Here is a 19,322-nt window from a genome sequence, read left to right as displayed (position 1 = left end):
CCCTGAATACACAAAACCTGTGAATTACAGGTTGTGTTTCATCAAGAGGTGTTTTTGTTAAAGAATAGCTGGAGACAATCCAAAAATTAATCTTGGTCATAATATAACTCTGGTACAAAATGCATCATTTCTTCTTGGCAACCGAAATGTTTGGCATAAGGAACTATTTACATTTGCGTTGTTTTCAAACTTCTGTGTGTGCTGGAAGGTAGAGTGAAATATTTCCTAGATGGCCAGACTATTCCTAAGAAAAGATACACAAGGGAGCAGAAATTCAGAAACGTTCTGTTTCAAAGGTTGCTACTCCATCAATGCAACTACAATGGAGTTCTACTAGATGTCCAGAGCACATCTTTCATTGGCATTACATAGGTTATATCTCAATTTTATTTCTTTTAATTCACAACATGCAAATTTTCTATTTTATCTGTAGCTTCATGTATCTTTATCTGTAGCTACCTTTGCTTGTGTTCCTGCTTTGACACATTCCTATCCATCCATATTCCTAAGAGATTATTTTTTTCCTCTGTGCACAAGAAGTGCCAGAAGCTCCTGTTGGTTAACTCATTACATTGTGATTGCATGTCTATCTTAGCTCAAATCACTAAGTAAATATAAATATTATGTGTCATACTTCTTCAAAACTGTATATGACTCTTACTTCCACTTTTCCTGGTACTTGAGCATGGAAAAATTGCAAAGCACTGAGAGAACATTGCTGTATGTGAAATAAATTGCATGGACCTTGATTCCAAGAAGAACATACACACATGCTGATAAACAGGTCCTTATCTAATAAATACTGAAGAGGGTGTTTCTTAAATGACAGTGCTACTCTGAAATGAAACTTTTGATTGCTGGGTTGTTGGTTTGTTGTTTTTTTGGGTTTTGTTGGTTTTTTTGTTTTGTTTTAGTGTTTCAACACCCTGCTGATAGTGTTGTGAAATCTTTGCTGGGCCTTAGCCAATTAACTGAATAAACTTTTACTTGCTTAATGGTTTTATAACACTTCTATTTGAGATAAACTTGCCATTTGTTCATTTAAGTTCTCTCCTGCATTTTGTGTGCAAATACTATCTATCTAATCTCATGGAGATTCCAAGTCTCTGAGACATAGGTTCTTGCAGAGTTGTCAAATACAGCAATCAGAACACATTTGGACACTTAACAAAGGTCTCTTAATGTTTTTCACTGATGTTTTTAGTATTATTTAATACAATACCTGTTATTATTAACTGCATTGAACTCTCATATTCTGTGATGTAATTTTCCACTTTCATATTTACATTTATTAGTACATGCTCCATTTAAAATCATCTTTCATTGCTCAGTGTGTGATATACTTCAGACAACTGAGATTTTCCAAATCTGCATCCCATAACCTGTCTGCAAAATACTCCTTCTTTCTAATGGCTAACCGACCCCTACAATTTAATTGGAAGGTTAAGATCAGAAGTATGATCATGTCACTGAAGATATTAAATGATTGAGCAGAATTTCTTTAATTACAAAAGGATTGAAAAGGAAAAGACATATTCCCTACACTCTGCAGATTTTCTTGCTCTGTGACTTATGGTACTGTATTTCATGTTTTCAAGTATTCAAGTAATGGACACAAAATTGGAAGCAGAAGGAAAGGTATAGACATCATTACCTGGAGGCAGTGAAAGAATGGGAGATTTTTCATCTAGTATTGGAGAAATAAATTTGTGTCCACAGGGCATAGGCATTGAGAGGAAAATAACTTATATGAAACCAAGGACTGTAACAGCCTAATTTTGTTCTCTGGACCCAGGTAAATTTCATCCTAACACCATAAATAAATACATAATATGAAGTGCAGTGGTATTTCCTGATTGATGATCTTGTTAGACTCCAAATAAACATATATCGTGCTCAAACTGTAATAACACAAGCTTAGCACATATAGAGGGAATTGCATCCAGCTACTAAATATGAAGAAAATGTACCAAAATAGAATGATTTCGAGGAGAATGAAATTTTCCTTTAGACTCAGGGATGATTTGGCTGAGCTTTCCCCTGAAAGACAGTCCTTCTCAGGACTGTACCGACATTTTTACATAATTTGTCTCTCAAGCTAATTAAATTTAAAAACAAAAGTCTTAGTGGTAGAGAAACATATTTCAGGCATTTAGCTATCTACTATCATTATGCAATAAGCTGAAAAGCAACTCTTTTCTTTGCACTCTGTTTCACCTGAAAACATTTCTTCACTCTCAAGAACTCTCTGGAGACGAGAGCCTATATTTGTCAAATATTGTGGAAATAGGAGAAAGAATAATAACAGCAGCAAATTGCTTAATCAGTACAGCTATCGTTGCTATTATTATCCATGATTATGAATATAATTTGCTACAACACCTGTGACGTGGCTGCAAATTTTCAGACACTTCAGCACTTTCACTTTGTTCTATAGAGTTCATAATCCAAGGACTGATGTCAGGACAGAAAATATCAATCAGCAGTTTATGGATAACACATCCATAAATCAGCAAGCTGCCTTATAGCAACAGAGTCACTCTTAGGAGGGTGTATATGGGAGGCACGAAACAGATGAGCCCTGGATGACTGGACAGGGTGTAGGGCTTGGACTATGGTGTGAATGGCCTAGAGCACAGATGGAGTGTGGTTCCATGAAATCCAGAGCTTGGTGCAGGTGTCTGGAAGTCTCTCATGGTTGAGATGTGATAGTAAATGCATGGAAAGGGCACCAGAGTTTAGAAAGCTAAAATTTACTCCATGCAGAATGGGAGACTTCTGGGATTCCACTTGAGGAATTCAGAACCTTAGTAAGGGAGGTTCTTCATGAGTCTCTGTCGGTGAACCTGATACAGATTTCAGCATCACCCAGCTGAGAACTCGACCAGCAGTTTCCAAATCCCCAATGCTACATATGTGGAGTCCCAAACAACTTCTTCCAAACAACTTCTTCCAAACTCTTGTGTAATTGTGAGTCTTAGCCTCTCTTTGAGGATGATCCAGCTACCTTGTCAAGGAACTGCAACAAAACTGTGTGTCTCACCTGATTTAGCAATACGGCTGGGAGAACAAATACCTTCTGCGCTTGAGTATCCCTAAGGCAATTTTTGGTGCCACATCCTGACTTTCTTGCCATAGAAAGGCCAAGTATGTAAAATTGCTCCTTACTCAGCCTTAAATACCATTTAAGACCCCAGAATAGATTTGGGAGGATTGTGCTGAAAGGGTAATTTTTCCCTTTGAAGGCTGAATCACTGCAACATCTGCGTTGAGCTACAGCACAGCTCAAACACTGAGGGACGAGGGCAAAGATAAGAAATAAGTAGCCAATACCTCTTTAAGAATCTACAAGAAGTAATAAAAAAGAAATACAATAGCTAAGATAATAAAAACATTATCTTACAGATTTTGTAGAAACTTTGCCTTAGGGATGCCACCTGGATGTGTTCCACTGACACAGCTGTTCAGACTTTTTTTCCTTTGTTGCATTAAAAATAGAGGCATCTGAACAGCTGTTTGGGTTAATTTTTTAATGCCTTCAGTAAGTAAAAATCAAGGCAAATTACATGAATGAGCAAGGTGAAACTGCATCCACAGATGCTTTAAAACTTTTCAGAATACTTCCTGGACCTCATCCACAGTAAAAAAAGGTCTGGTCTGTTGCCCATGGAAGGAGCTGAGTCAGAAGGGCAAGTGGGGCATTTCCGTTAGTTTGCTGACCAGATGCAGCATTATGTGTCCAGCATCTCTTCTCTGTACAAAGGGAAGACTCCTTTTGATCAGGCAAATTGGCAGACCTGGTCTTATTGAAATTAGTCAACAGTCACCCCATTGATTTCAATAACATCACTAAAAATGTCATTAATTGAAACAAGCAAACAAATGGAAAAAAATAATATCCTAATTTTGCTTAAATCCATTCATCCATTCTGGAGCTGTCAGTTCCATTGCCTGCCAGGGAACTACTCCCTAAGAAGGTAGTTGAAGGGAAAATGGGAACAGAGCATGTAAGGGTGTCTGGATAGACATCGTTTTCCAATGAAAAATGTCATTTTTTGTTATTTTCAAAATCACTGGGCTAGGGGAGAGGGGGAGGCAGACGAGTCTGTGCTGATTTGTGCTGCCCCTCCTGACACACAGCACACCGAGAGCATTCCAGGTTGAAAAAGAGTCAGGTTTAAAAGGATGGTGGAATGAAACAAGTGGGAGTTGTGATGTTTTTTGTTACCCAGTGTTTCACACACCTCTAGCGGCAAACCCTCTTCGTTGCCAAGACAACCCCGAAGAAATACGAAATCCAGAACAATACCCTGTGTACGAGGAGCCTCGTATTCTCTGGTGCACGCGTTCGTTGTGAATGTCAAGGGAAACACTGCCCTACCCTCCACAGCGACCCAGGTAAGCCCAGGTGAAGTTATAGGTGATGTCTGTGAGATTATAATGACTTACATTTAGAGATTGTCTTTTGTCCTGGCAGCTACCAAAGCTCCAGGGCTGGCTCTGAGAGCCTGGGCACTGTATTCCTGCAGTGCAGCATTACCCATGGCTGGCCAGCCAGCACCAGGAGGATTCCTGAGGCTGTCGTTCAAGTAAGTCAGGGCTGGGGCTCTGGCTGCTCTCCCCAGCCAGTGCTGCATGTGAAGGTGTCTGCAGCAAGCAGGGAATGCCAGCCTGTGGTGATCTGCCTTTGCAGCAGTTTCTAAAGATTTCTCAGGCTGCTGAATGCAAGGTTGTGCAGCCATAAAGGTCTTTCTGCTCCATAATGGGGATATACTGAGCTGTGCTCTGTCTCTAGGTCAAAGGAAATATAAATGTGACTTAAGCCTCTTTGCTTAAGATCTTGGCTCAATGCAGGACAGTGGAAGATCTGGAGCCCTGGGTTTGTTAATGCTTATTTATTTAAACCCAATGAATGAACCTCGGACAAAGGTCCAAGAGGTCAGAATAAATATCTGCAGGGATGCTTATGGCACTCTCTTGCAGGCAGGAGCCTTAGGAACTTTTTTGTTTCTCAGAGAAATGTTATGTGCAGTTTGCAATTTATAAGTTTTGCTTTTCCAAATCATCTCCAAGTCATCTTTAAGATTCCCATTGTATTCCTAGTGACAGGTAAGTAATTAGCTTTTTCTGAAGAATAATAGGAATACTTTTTTTTGTTATGCTTGAAGTTGTCATTGATCTCCTTGTTATGAATAGCTGTGCCCTTAGAAAGTAACCTCAGCTCCCCATTTAGTTAAAGCTCTTTGTTAAATAGGTGAACAGCACTTGGAGCAGTGGACAGTGGATTCCCATATGCATCCATTTTGCTGTGCACTCAGTGTGAGGACAAACCCATTTTAGCCTGCATTGAATCATAGCAGCATCCCAAAAGTAGGCAGGAGAAATGCCGACATCTTTTGCATCCTTTGGTTCTTTGGCTCTCTGCTTCCTCCTTTGGTTCTGTCCTTTTGTATCAGCTGCCTGTCAGATATTCCCAGCAGGAAACTTGGCAGTGTTACAGGTGTATCCTGATGAACACTGTGGGAAGGGAACCCTGGGGGATTGCAGCTTCCTCTCTTCTGCTGCACTTCTAGAACCACATACATTCCTCCTTTTTTGATTGTGTGCTGAGATACAACTCCAGGACTTTGAGTTCTGAAAGCCAGTTAGCGAGCAGTGGTAGTTTGGTATGACAGGAGCACCAAGCCAGCAGAACAAACAAGTTGGTGCTGACAACTCCATGTCTATACTACTGATGCTTGGGGGTTTTAATCTGAGTTTAGTTAGTATGAGTTTAGTCCTGTTGGCTGAGCTCTGGAACTGTATAGTATTAAGTGGAGCACAGTCAGCCAGGGATTCACTTCAGAAACACTTACTTGTTCCAGAATAAGACACAGATGTAGATTAGCATTTGTGGAACAGAGGGTCAAACTAATCAGTGCTGAAAAACAAGCGTTGCATATTTGAGCATCATAGTGAGACACTGAAGCAGAGCTGGCTCTGCTTTCATGGTTCCATCAGCATGTCCAGAGCTTCAGCTTTCGTGTCCGTGACAGTCTCTCCCTGGTTATTGGAGAAGCCCCAGAAGCAACAGTTCTGCACTGTGCCTCCTTTGCCTTCCTGAAGAACAAACTCTACAGTGCACCAAGAACCATCACACCTTCATCCTATTAAAAGACACATCCTATTAGAGCTTCGGGTGAGGCATCCCTGAACTCAGGCCACTCTGATCCTCTTTTAGCACCTTAGAAACAAACTGAAAACTCCTGCTCAGGAACAAAGGAGTGTGTGAAAGAACTGCAATTTCATAAACTATCGAGTGGGAGTTGGAGCTATTATAGAACATCCCGTTCCAAATGGAAACAAATGACAGGCTGACGCTGCCGGGTAGTAGTGACGTGTGCGGCCGCAGAGTGAGTCAGTCTGTGTGAGATTCAGATATGGACCTAGAGGGAAAACATTTGTGGCAGCAGGACCGATCACATGCTCATAGATGGAATTACCTCAGCTCATTTTTCATGCATGTGTTAATGTATTTGCTGTGCTTCTTCAGCAAAAGGCAAATAGTACAGAGGAAAGTCGCATGTAGGAGCTGCTCTATCTGTCTGTTCTTGCAGCCTCCTGCTTCCCACCCACACTCCTGCACAGCCAGTGATAATGTATCACGAGCTGTATTTTGGTATATCACTGTTTCGTTCAGTAAGATGGAATGTGCTGCTGTTATTTTTGTTATTGTGTTATTTGGAATCCCAAAACATTGGTCTAAAGGTATAGGTGATTTGGACAATTAAGTGAATTATTGTGAAATTATTCAGTTTATCAGTGAAGTGATGTCTTGCTTTAATAGCTTAGAGCTCAGCAGAGTGCTTGTATTCATTTAAAAATGAAAACTGAAGCTTAAGGATCCTTTTAAGGCCTGAAAGGAGTCTGTAGAGCTGATTCTCTGGTTCATGGGGGATATGTAATGTTGTATAAATTGTGAAATGAATAGGCTGTTTACTGCAAAATTATGGTGATCTCCCAGTTGTGGTCCATGATAAGAAACCTTGGCCATGGTTTAAGGGCAAGGAATCTTTAGTAGCAATTCTACCTTGACATTTTCCCATCTCAGTATTTTTCCACACTGTTTTACTCCAGCTCAGCCCTCTCCGAATTGTATCTAAACAACTCTTCATGTGACTCTCCAGCAAGCCACATCAGGAACTGCTGGTGGTTAACACTGTGAACAAAAACCCCTGTAAAATATAAAGAATTTTGGGTTTTTTTTCTTTTTTTGTGTATGTGTTTTGGTTTGGTTTGTTTTTTGTTTTTTTGCTTCAACTAGATCAGTGCCTGACTAGCATTGCCCCCAGGAACAACTGCTCTGGCCCTGCTGAAAGGCCTGACTGTTGTGTGTTGGGAGGCACACTGGCAGGGGCTGATGGTGGGAACTCTGTGACAGCGCTGCCATCAAAATCTGCAAATCAGGAAACCATAGCTGGTAAAACATTGCTTCATTCAGCAGCAAAACACAACAGCTGCTGTGTCTCCAGAAGGGAAAAAAAAAAGGGGGATATTATTTGGCTACAGAGTGTATAGTCAAGGTTGGAGGACAAACTGGGGAAAGGATTTGGGTTCAGGGTATAGAAGTGTCATGGACAAAAAATGCCTCAGAAAGCAATATCAAGCATCAGGTGTTTCCCATCTCTTGTGCTGAAATCTCATAAATGTACATGGCATTTCAGGGATGTTCAGACAAATCTAAAGCAGAATTGCAGGTCTGAGCTGTAGCCTAACCCTCAAACAGCACCAAAGTAGTGAGCTGAGAGCAAAAGCAGAACTCTCCTTGTGCTGGAACTGAGAAGTTTGGTTTTTTTCCTGCCTGTATACAATTGCCTTTTTGATGTTCCAGAGCAATGTCAGACTGGGGGAGCTCACCTGTTACCCTCCCCACTAGACATGGAGGCTCTGTGCTGGTGCAGCTGGAGTCCATAGGTGAGCAAGCCATTCTGGGATGGCTCTGACCTCCAGCAGCACCAGAAGAAAATGGCTAGAAAAATACTTCATTAGAAATTTTGTTTATAATAAAGCCTTGGCAAACCAGCCTGGCTGCTCCTGCCACAGAGGGAAGGGGACTGGCCTGAAGTAGGTGAGGTGCCTATCTCCCCAAAATGGCGAGCTCAGAGCTGGAGCCGTCACCTCGAGCCACAATTATCTGCTGCATCCTGACATGTCCCCCCCTCTGCCCTGGCATGGGTACTCTCCCCTCTTATCAGTGAGGTGCCAGCATCTCATTTGCACAGCTGAGTGCTCTTGAACTGACTCTGCGCATCCATGAAGGTCATGGAGTCATTCAATCCCTTGCTGAAGTAGCCTCTGGTCAGGAACACAGGACTGCAATGCTGCTGGTGCGGCTTACAACACCAGAGGGATAACTTTCCTGCAGTACTACAAAGCAGCTTTCCTGGAAGAGGTAATGGTTTGCCAGTATTGCAGAATGGTAATTTTAAACCCATAAAGAGCTCTTATTGTAGTCTCAAAGCAGACTTGAAAACCGGCCGCACCCTCTTTGTCCTGGCTCCGATGAAATGCCAGCACCGTCAAAGAAAAAGGTGTTCGCGGCATGTGCCGTGTCCCGGGGGGGCTGGCACAGGTAGTGACAGCCGGCAGGGCTTTAGCACCGCGCCGGGGATCCTAGGAGAGGGTTTGCCTGCTGGCAGGCACGAAAAGCTGGGTTTCTGCAGCTGCTGCTCCGGCGGCTCACGGATGGATGGCATCAACACGGAGCTTTGATGCAGCCGTGCTGGGCGATGCTCCCGCCGGCAGTCCCGGCCCTTTCCCTCGACACAAAGCCCCGCTCCTAGAGAATGGCGAGGGCAGCCCAGCCTGCGGGGTGACTCATGCGGGGAACAGAGAGCTCTTCATGGGCCATGGAAAACACGAGCCCGTGCGAGGGCTGGGCTCCAGGAGGGAATGAGACAAAGGTGCGGGAATAACCCAGGGGGCTCGGGGAGGGGGCACACCTCAGCCCCCAGCGCTGAGGGTTGGAAGGAGGTCACCTCCTATTTTGGATTTCTTCCCTTGGGTTGTTTTGAACAATTCTGCCCTTGCTTTAAGAAAGGATCGGGGCGGGGGAGGATGGATTTATTTGAGAGGAATTCCCTGCACCTTGAGCTGCCTGAATTAGTCAGGAGCAGGGAAGATGGAGCAGAGGAGGATGGTACATGTCCTGAAAGATGCGTGGGCAGGGAGCTCAGGCTCCCCCGGCAGCACGAGCAGTCGTGGCTGCTGCACATCCCTCAGTGAGGTGCCTCTGCAGGGGTGTCTTGCTGCCCCTAATTCGCACTGCTGGAGGTGCACAGCACCAGGACAGCGTCCTTAGCAAGGCCCAGGTGAGGCAAATTCCATGAATGAGAACAGGGATAACCAAACCTGCTGCCACCAGACAAGGGAGGGGGTTTGCAGTGCCTGCCAGAGGTGTTCTGATGGAGAGGAAAGATGCAGAGCTGATGCTGCTGCCTCGAAGGGAATGGGCTCACGGCACCACTTTTCTGTTTGTAAAGTCAAATTCCTAAAAGTGACAGCACTTGTGGTCACGGTGACATGGACAGTGGTTTCTGAGCACTTCCGAAAGTCTTTTGAGATTGCCTAAAGTAAAGGATCAAGAACTGATGATGATAGAATGTGTTATACCCAATTATATGAGCCCTGAAACTGGCCATTTCCCCTTTCTTACAGCATTCTGATATAACCGGCTGCAGGAAGACACTCACAAAATAAATATTGTTTCTGTGAACAACCCCGTGTAACCCGTTTTTGCATATTTTCATTGAAGGTTCAGGACCAGCAAATTGAAATAATCCTACAAATTTACATAGAGTCTAAACTGCCCACTGCATCTGATTCTTCTAAATTGTTCTTTTATGTCTGCAAAGAACCAAGTGAAACTTCCAGATTTATACACCATTCAACTGTAGGACTTGGGAAATTCAGATTCTACTGTACATCAGCTTCTGAGCCTGAAATTAGGATTTGTTAGTGTGACTGCACATGCTGGAAATCAAGATGAATAGCAAACCTGCAAATTCAGTTCTTAATTACAAGCTACATGGAATAAAATTTAGACAAGCATGTTCCATTAATGGAGAGGCAAGCAGAAGCACTGAGTGTGTTTTCCTACAGTCGTGAGGTCACACTTGAATGCAGACACGGTTGTCAGAATTTTGTAAAGATGCTCACAAACTGCAAGGTATCATGGATTTTCTCGTGACCAGAGATTTCCACCATGTTTACTATTTGCTATTCACTACTATCAATTTTCACTAATAGAGTCAGGAAAACAATGTCAGGTGACTGGTACAATCGATCAACATATCTAATGAATAGCCTGGACTGAATAGTGGGGCAAAGGGACAGTGAATATATTCAAGTGGGAAAGTGATGGCCCATGATTTTTCTGGGAAACAAATACATTTTGAAAAAGATTAGCTTTAGTTTTTGAACTAAGATAGGGTCATGTGCTAAATTTGCAATTAATATTATTTTAAAGAATAGATCAAACAGCTCAAGCAGATTTCCTCTAACTGACAAGTTCCATTAAACAAGAAAGCTCATTCTTAGTAGGAGATTTTAATATAACACTGAGAACAGAGAACAAAACAATGAATGGAAACATATCAGCAGTCAATTTCCTGAGTATTCAAGCCTGCATTATACTTTGTTCTTTGCTACAGCCATGGCTCTGTAATTATCAAGCGTATTCATAGGACTTTTTCCTATTGATACTCAGCGTGAGTGTGGCTGGAAAGAGATTAAGCTTTTGTGGCAACTATTTGAATTTGTCTAACTGAAAACAACCTGCAAGGCTGTGGGGAGCTGTATGTCTCAGGGGATTTGTGATGGTCTGCAGAAGCTGTGGGTCACAGGTTCAGACCTGTGTGTTGGGTGTGTGCAGGGCCTGTAGCACTGCACCCCTGTGGCTGCAGTCACTGGCACAGTCACAAAGCTATGACTGATGATGGAGCAGATGCTTCAAGTTGTTCCTCTGTTATATGACTAAGATGTGCTTGTTGGACCATGAATGGCATCGCTGGGTAAGCCATTGCCTATTGGCTTTTCCCCAGAGAAGGAACTTTGTTTCTGCAGACTTCATCTAGTCTTTCTTGTAGACACTATTGCTGCTGCTTAATTGATACTCCAAAATAACCTAGGCCAGGTTATACCCTCTCCATGCTACCAGTGGAGCCTCATTTTGTTATTAACCATTGTCTTTGTGCCTCTCGTGCACCCTCTGCCTGGGAATCCACTGTCATGTGGCATTTCTGGGGGCCAGCCTCTCAACAGCTCTCTCTGCAGGCTTGCCTCTCTGCAGGGTGATATGGAGAGATGTAGTGGTGAGTGAGGAGCAGTGCCTGGAGCCTGCTGGTGATGGCTGTGAGGAAGGAATAGGAGTAGCGTGTGGCAAGTGGACTTCAGAGAGAGGGAACCGTGTGAGCTGGTAGCATCTCTAATCTGAGGAAATCCAGAATGTTCATGTTAACTCTTCTGAAACCTTTATTTCATTTGTAGTAACCTGGAGTTTCCCTTCCACAGCTGGTTAAAGCTGTGCCCATCTACTATCCAGACAGGAAATATCTCTCTGAGGGAGAACCATATCTCTTTGCTCTTTGGTGCAAGTGAGGGCAGCAATTCAGCTCCTCAGCTTGTGGCCTTGATTCAGTGCTCAGATTTGGGCAGGCACCATGTCTTTTTACACAGTTCCCTGTTTCTGTGTAAACAACCATTTTAGCCAAACAGAATCCTGTTTACTTAGGCTCCTTTGCAGTCTCATAGAGCAGGAGCAGCAGTGCTGGTGTTGTGGCTCAGCTCCAAATCAGGTAATTGCTGTGCATTCTGCCCTACTTACACACCCCCCATAGTTTCAATTAGCACAATTGTTTTCATTTTTCTTTCCTGCTCTGTCAAGTATTCATACAGTTGCTGTTAAGCTGCTCGTGTGGTCCCTCACCCAGGTGTTGTGTTTCCATGGCAAAGACAGACATCTTTATGTGCATACCTGGACTGAATCCCCATTGGCACAGACTGATGTAATTCCATAATAAGCTGTGTTGATTTGTAACACGTGAAGACACAGGTATCCTATGCAGAGAGGCACATCCTTCTCTCTAATTAAAAGCTCTGTATGAATGCCTATGATCTATTGCTTTTTCTGCTTGCTCTTCCGCTTTGCAAATAACATGAGGTTTGGAGAGTCATTCACACTTCTGGTCACAGTGGCAGTCTCTAGAGAATACAACATGCTTCTTTTTAATGTGCTTCCCCCCAGCTGTTCAAGAGTGAATCTATAGGGATATCTGAGCTCTTTCACTCTTGGCTGTAGTGTGGTAAATAGAGTTCGTGATGTGTGATATTTAATGTTATGAATTGCTGGAAAATGTGTTCTTTGGAAACAAGTCTCTCTAAATTTATCAGGAGAATTAAGAACGTGGAAGGATGCCTGAAAGCTACACAGCAACAGGAGATTACATGCTTGCAGCTTAAGCCACCTGGCATATTGAGCATTCATGTTCACAGCTGAGGGCTCCAGCACTTATTATGCTGTTTATGTGATCAGGAGAGCTTTCCTTTCATCTGATAAAGAATTAGGCTTGAAATGGCACGTGTTTGGGCTGGTGGGCTCTGTGTCACACACTGGGGTGAGGTTTGCTGTTTGATTTTCTAGTCTGTCACGTGGCCTATCAGATGGTTATCAGCATCATATGCATGTGCTGAATGGATTGATGTTTGTGTGCATGAAGGCTTGAGCAGATCATGGCTTGAGTTGTTCTGCTGCTCAAGGCTGTGGTGGCTGGTGTCATGGAGACCTTTCTAGTGACTTCGCAGGGAATATAAATCAGCTGTTATATTTTATATAAAAATAAGCAGGCATTGCCTTTCCCAGCACTCCTTTTGGACAGTTTTCTGAAATGCACGAAATGCATTCATGGCTCAGTTCTCAGCAGACAACGAAGTTGGGAGCAGATCCTTTGCAAACATTGAGTTGACTCACATAGGAGGCAGTTGAGTTGCCTACCTGTACGAAGCCAAATGACACAGAGTCCCCAGGCAGTGCATGGGAGAGTCACTTTATTGTAAAAAAAGGCCTTTTTGAGCAGTTAGCCAGTTATCAGTTTACATAGTTTTAAGGCACAACAAGTCCAAGCCAGCCAACCACCAGGCACCACTATGTGGGCATGGGGCAGTCAGAGTCTCACACAGCTCTCAGGTCTCTCTACCCCATTCCAACTGAGTCAGTCTCACACAGTTCCCTTCTGCTTAGCCTAAGTAGCAGGCCTGAGCCATGATTTTACAAGGGTAACAAGGCCCTTAATCTATAAGGCTTTACCTATATGCAACACCTACCCATATGTGTCTGGCACTATATAGGATATGTGATATACTAAAGTGCCTCTGTGTGCCCCATATGAGCTCTGTCTGTCCCTAAAAGAGGATGTGAATCTCCTGTAGTTCCTGACTTTTACCTGCCTTAGGGGGGTCACAAACTTCAAATAGCTCTAGATGCCTCTAATCAGATACCTAGAGCCCATCCACTAGTGAAGAGCTCCAGCTGAGCAAATACTGATAAAATTTGTCTTTAAAATGAACTGTTGGGAAATTAAAAGATGTAAAATTTTCATTCTAGATTTAAGCTAAGGCTGTACCTCAGTACTGGCAAGTCTTGGACTGGCACCTTCACAGTCTGGTTTGGAGAAACCTGGAAATGGAATGAATGGGCAACTGAGAGATGTCTGTCAGCATCTTTCATAGGCAGCAGCACGCTCAAGGCAGCACTGAGGCAGAGCTTTATCAAAGTGTTGGGTTGACATGGTGGTAGCTCCTGCCCTTGAAGCTGCTCTCAGGATGGTACAGGCTGCAGTAATCCCAAAGCCCTTCTCACTATATCTCTTGTGTTAAAATGGCCAAACATCTGATCCAGCAGGACATGGTTTGTAAAAGCAGTACGAAAAGTTGCTGTATATTCTCAGTCCCATAGAAAGTGCAGAACAGTATAGCACAAGGCACAGAGACCATTTTGTTTCAACTCCAAATTCTCAGGATTTCAGGTAAACCATCCTGACTTTGTCTGTTCTCTCGCATTGCTGGAATTTTTCTTAAAATTTTGTTTTTATCCATATGAGGAAATATTTTTGTGTCTTCAGCTTCCCAAGGCTTCTGAATTTCTAAAATAATGGTGGCACTATAGGTCTAAAATGACAGTCAGCATGCCCTGGAGCTGACCATCAGTCGTTCTTCCTTGTGCAGTAACTGTTTGCAGAGTCAGGGCAATTCTTTATGTACAGGTTTTTTTCACCCTCTTCATGCAAAACAAAAGGGTTTGGTTGTTTTCCCAAAGCAAATAGTCTGTGTCAGCTGTCTTGCACTAACAGAAAAAACAACCAACCAAAACAGCAGGAGCTTTTATATCCACGTCCATGAGTGGCAGGTCACAGGTTCCCTGCAGAAGTGACGGGGAAGGTAAACAGCTCAGAGCACGCCGTGTTTGCCATGCCATTCCAGTGCACAGCAAAAGCTGTCCCCAGCCCTTCTCCCCCCTTATGCAGCAAATCACATTCTGCTGTGTAAATAGCAGTTAATAAAAAGAAGCCAAATGATCATTCTTTACTAGATTCTAATTACAGCCCGCCCAAGATGTTTCCTTTGCACGAAAGGCCTCTAGGAGTTCAGGCACTATAGTTAAAGCAGGGAAGGTTTTAACTCTTGGGCTCAATATGAAAACAAATCAATTGAGAAGGAATACACCTTTCGTATCACTCTCTTCCAGAAAGGGAAAGTTCTAAAAAGACAAAAGGCCAAAACACCGGAAGGTTTTATTTGTGCTCGCCTGTATTAAGCCAGTTATTATCCTATCAATTGTTTGTTTAGCACTGTTTACACAAAGTGAAAGATGGCACATAGGAACACGTACCAGCAGTCTGTGTTTTCTGATGAGGCCCTGCAGTGCTACAGCAGGAGCAGGGAGCTGGCTGCTGTCCGGGTGTCCCCTTGACGGCTCAAAATGGGGTGGGAAGGGATTGGCCACCTGAAAATTAGAAAAGCCTTAGGGATGTGCTGCATTTAGATGGCTGCCTCTGTGGGATAAGGTTAGCATTGCCATTTCTCTCCAGCCATGCCAGAGGAGGGCTGTGGTTTGGTGCCTCATGCTTGGAAGCAGGTGGCCAGGAGCAGGGGTCTTTAGGCTGCAGTTTTGATTAGAGCAGTTCACTAAGAGCAGCTCATCAATCCTTGACATTCTGTGCTGTTTGCAAAGGGTGTAATTGCAGTATCCCGCCCAGCTTTTGCACAGGCTATAGAGTAGAATGAGCAGATGGAAATCAGGTTTATACTTCCCTCACCTTCTCGGAATGACTCCTCAGAGAATTATTTACCAGGTAGTGTGAGCCTGGGTAACATACTCTGGACCATAACGAATCACAATATTGCTGACAGAGCCCTGGCCTCAGCTGGGCAGAGAGGGGAAAAGGACAGGTTTGAAATCAGTTTGCTGTCTCACCAGTTGCCAAGGTGGAGGTTTAACAGAATGGATGATACTGTCCCTTCTTAACTCAAATCCTGCCGGCCATATTTCACACCATCTGGAGTTTGTGCAGAGCCCCTTTTGGGAAGGCAGCCAATAAAGAATTACAATAATCTAATCTTGCCACCAAAAAAGTGTGAATAACCATTTCAGAGTCTGACTGGAAAACTACAGCAAACTGCCTCTGCTCCTCAGATGGTGGCCAAGAGGGCACTTGATGACACGCTGGAAAGTGTGGCTCAGGAGATGAACAGGAGTTGGTTCGTACCAGACACCAAGCTGCAAAACGTCGGATTTTCACCAGCTGAAACAAAGGACAGAAGGAGAATGTAACTGCTGGGCTTGGGAGAGGTGACACCCCCATCCACACTGATTCCCATGGACATTCAGGCACTTGGCACTTTTTGGGAGGGCTGGTGGTATGTTTTACAGCAGTTGCTCCAGAGCCACTATCTTTTAAGCCTTTGCAGCAGTCTCTGCTGGAAACCTTTGGTTTCATGCTTTTAATTGTTTCTCAAATGGAATGAGAGTTGGTCCGGTCTTTGTTTTCCAGTGTTGTGGAGTTCCTATTGGCATCTTTTTCATCCCACCCTGAAAAAGAATTTTCACATAGCTTTCCCCACATTGTTTGCAATCAATGATTTCCCTGCAATGGATACTAAAAATTTTAAGTGGCAGATTTTGGGACTCAGTGGTGCTTGGGAGATAGATAAGAAATGTGCTTTAGTGATGTTCATGGCTTGACATAAACTTGCTTCTTAGCAGCACCTAAAAAGAATCCTGGCATTCACCAATATGAGTATGCGCTTTGTCACCACTTAATTCTTCTTGCACCACACTTTATCTTTGCTTGGTCTGGTGTATTATAAGTGCTTCCAAATTCCGTCCATTCTCTTCTTTCTGTCTGGCTGGGAGTGAGGATAACTACAGAAACCTCTGTCTAACTGTCTGAATAAAACCTCTACTTCACAGTGCATACAGCAAAATTATTATTTTTCAAGCGTGTTCCCAAAGTAGACACAATTTGAGAAACAAAACATAATGGCTCCCCTTGGCAAACAGGTGCCTTTATGCTGCTCCACAGCACCAAAGAGTGGCATTCTGTGGCCCTTTTACATACACTCACAGGTAAAAGAGTGGGAATAACTTGCCCAAAAATCCCACTAGAAAAAGCTACCAAGCCTGGCTTCATCTTTATGTAAGTATTTAATTTTCTTTAAAATTCCCCAGCAGCCCATAGCAGGTGTTGCTGCTGGGTAAGTGTTGTGAAAGGGTCCCAGAGCAGGGCTTGCTGTTCCTCTCTGTTTAGGTGAAGAGGTTTTCCTATTGTTACTGGCTCTGAGATGTGTGAACTCTTCCAAGGCAGGCTGCTTGGTACATGAGAAGTGATGGCAATGGAGGAATCATGCAAGAGCCTTGTTGTCACTCCCTAAGTGGACAAAAGGGACTGTTGGCGGAGGCAAATCTTTCAGTGTCCACCTGCCTAACCAGCAGCCTAGTTTCTGCTTTGTGCTGGCAGTTGGTGTTTTGGCTACCTAGAAACTACTTTGGAGTAAGGTACAAGGATCTTGATAGGATTCAGTCATTGACTTGAGTGACTTCAGCACTATTTTGCACCTCTCCCATTTTTATTTCTAGCCCTATGGCCTTTTGGAGCCATCTTTTAGGCAGGAAGTTTATTAGGGATGTGACACTTAGAAAACTCGTATATGTTTCAAATCAGAACTAACTTCAATTTGCTAGTTCAGATCAGTGGAGTTACATCCCTAAATCATAGAGAATTAGGACAGAGATAGCCCCTGTAGCACATTCTCTCTGCAGCACCTTGCACAAAGACAAGAGTTATAAAAGAAGTCAGATGAAGTTTTTGGAGTGGTTATCATCAAGTCATGTACTGATGGGCTGATGGTTTAAATTAATCATAAAATGTGGACTTCAGAGCAAACAGCCCCAGCATCACTGTCTGGGACTTTTAAAGAATGCCATGGCTTGACAACCAAAAGCCCAGTGTCAAACTCTTCAGTCCCTTTATTGAGAGTTTGAAGAACAACCACCATCATTTAAATCACCATCTCTAGGTTGCTCGGTGCTCCAGAAAAGGGCAGTTTGCTTTCATTGCTCAGGGAAGGAAGATGATCCCTGATGTGTCATTCCAAACCATGTGTCTTTTGGACCCAGCTGTAGGCAAGGGCTGGGGTGAAGCATGTCGTGGGAAGGCAGATAACACAAACATGAAAGCAGCACAAAACATGAGAGCCTATAAATAGCAGGAAATAAAGAACAATACTGTGATAAAATCCATAAGACAATAAAGACCAATGTGGGAGAGACCATTTCCCCCCCACCCTTCTCCAGAGTTTCTCCTATTTCCCAAAGCTGCAGGGATCATCTGACTGCTGTGTGGTACACACCAGTCAGCTAAGCACCAACTCAAGTGCTTGGAGCCTGACACAAAGTATTTCAAAACCCTGTTCCTTTTTCTTTCTTGATGTCCTGCCATGACTATTGTGGTATTTAAAGCCATTCCCAACTCACCAGCTCGTCAGAGCAAGGAGAAAAGAGGGACGAGGAAGGGGGGGAAAAGCCCTATGGAGATTTATAGTCATTAACAGCCTTTATAGGGTTTCAGACATTTTTGTGGTAATTCTTTGGAAAGGACACATCCATGATGAGCTGGGGTTTATTTTGCCACTGGCATAAGAAATTAGACTGATTCCAAGAAAATATTTGCTGTTTACCAAGAAGAGGGCAAATTGAACTAGAAAATGGCAATGGATGTGAACTAGGACCCTGGTTTAAATTTTGGGTGATTCCCAGTTCCCGATCTGGCCCCTTTGAACTGGATCCTGCAGAAAGCAAGTCTCTGGAAAAGCAAGGAAGAAAGCAAGGACACTCCTCTGTAGAGTGAATCCATAGCTGTGCAGTGGGCACTGCAAATCTCCCTCCCTTCACTGGCAGCAGCAAATGAGGATGGTTAATTACCCTGAGAGATAGCCATCACCCACAAACCTGCATCTCACAGGAACATGTCCTGTCAGGAGGCAACCACTCTGTGGGCCCAAAATGACATGAAGACAGCTCACAAGCACACATATTCTTGGTTTGGAGTGTAAACTTCTCTGGGGAACAGATTTTCCTGCATATTCCTGCATGGTCCTGTCCTGTGGTGCCCTAATTTCTGAACCAAATCTTCCAATGGGGTAACACTAACTTGTGTGAATGGCGTTAGGCTGATTTACAGCAGGGGAGGATTGAGGCCTTATTGTAAGGAACAAGAGGATTATATTGGCCTCAGAGTTCATGTCAGAGCTGGGACTGGAACCCAGGAATTACTAAGCAGTTTTCTCAATTGCTTCTGTTAGCTTTAAAGAGGGAGTAGTGTTGAGGAAAACCTCCAAGAATATCTGATTTAATGGCAAATCCACTCTTTTTCCACCACTGGTTCTAAAATGCCTGCCTACTAATGAACGTGGCTTTTTGTGCTCACACAATGGAGTTGCTCCCTCGTGGCCCAGCCAATCCTCTTACAGGATCCCACCAGGGAGATGCGAGGACAAGTTTGGAGGTGACGCAGAGAGAGGTGCATTATGCAACAGGTGACTGTGCTGGTTCAGAGGGGACAGCAAGGTCTGAGGAGCTCTGACTAAAAACTTGACTGGCTACCACTAGTGCCACACGTCACACTCCATCATGTGGCATGGCAAACAAATGGGAGATTTATATCCCTCCACAGCTTTGGGCTGGATTTCTGCCTACATGGAAGTGTGTCCCACATTATGCTTTACAACTT

At 43.6% G+C, this 19,322-nt stretch overlaps 1 protein-coding gene across 5 annotated transcripts in view; it reads left to right on the top strand.

Moving 5' to 3' along the window:
* The first annotated feature begins 4,290 nt into the window (after positions 1 to 4,290).
* The window catches only part of SLC6A6 (solute carrier family 6 member 6), a 93,403-nt gene continuing 78,371 nt past the window's right edge, over positions 4,291 to 19,322 (top strand). Inside the window, exon 1 of one of the 5 annotated variants that reach the window (XM_088171430.1) lies at positions 4,291 to 4,398. The gene's annotated coding sequence lies outside the window, so the exon portion shown is untranslated. Of the gene's footprint in view, positions 4,399 to 8,245; positions 8,432 to 19,322 lie in introns of those variants that run through there. The other 4 variants (XM_088171432.1, XM_088171427.1, XM_088171429.1 and 1 more) reach the window with 4 other exon arrangements.

The sequence above is a fragment of the Sturnus vulgaris genome, chromosome 11 (assembly GCF_052056855.1).
Source record: "Sturnus vulgaris isolate bStuVul1 chromosome 11, bStuVul1.hap1, whole genome shotgun sequence".
Taxonomy (NCBI): domain Eukaryota; kingdom Metazoa; phylum Chordata; class Aves; order Passeriformes; family Sturnidae; genus Sturnus; species Sturnus vulgaris.
Note: the sequence above shows the minus strand (reverse complement) of the source record. Positions and strands in the feature narration are given on the sequence as shown.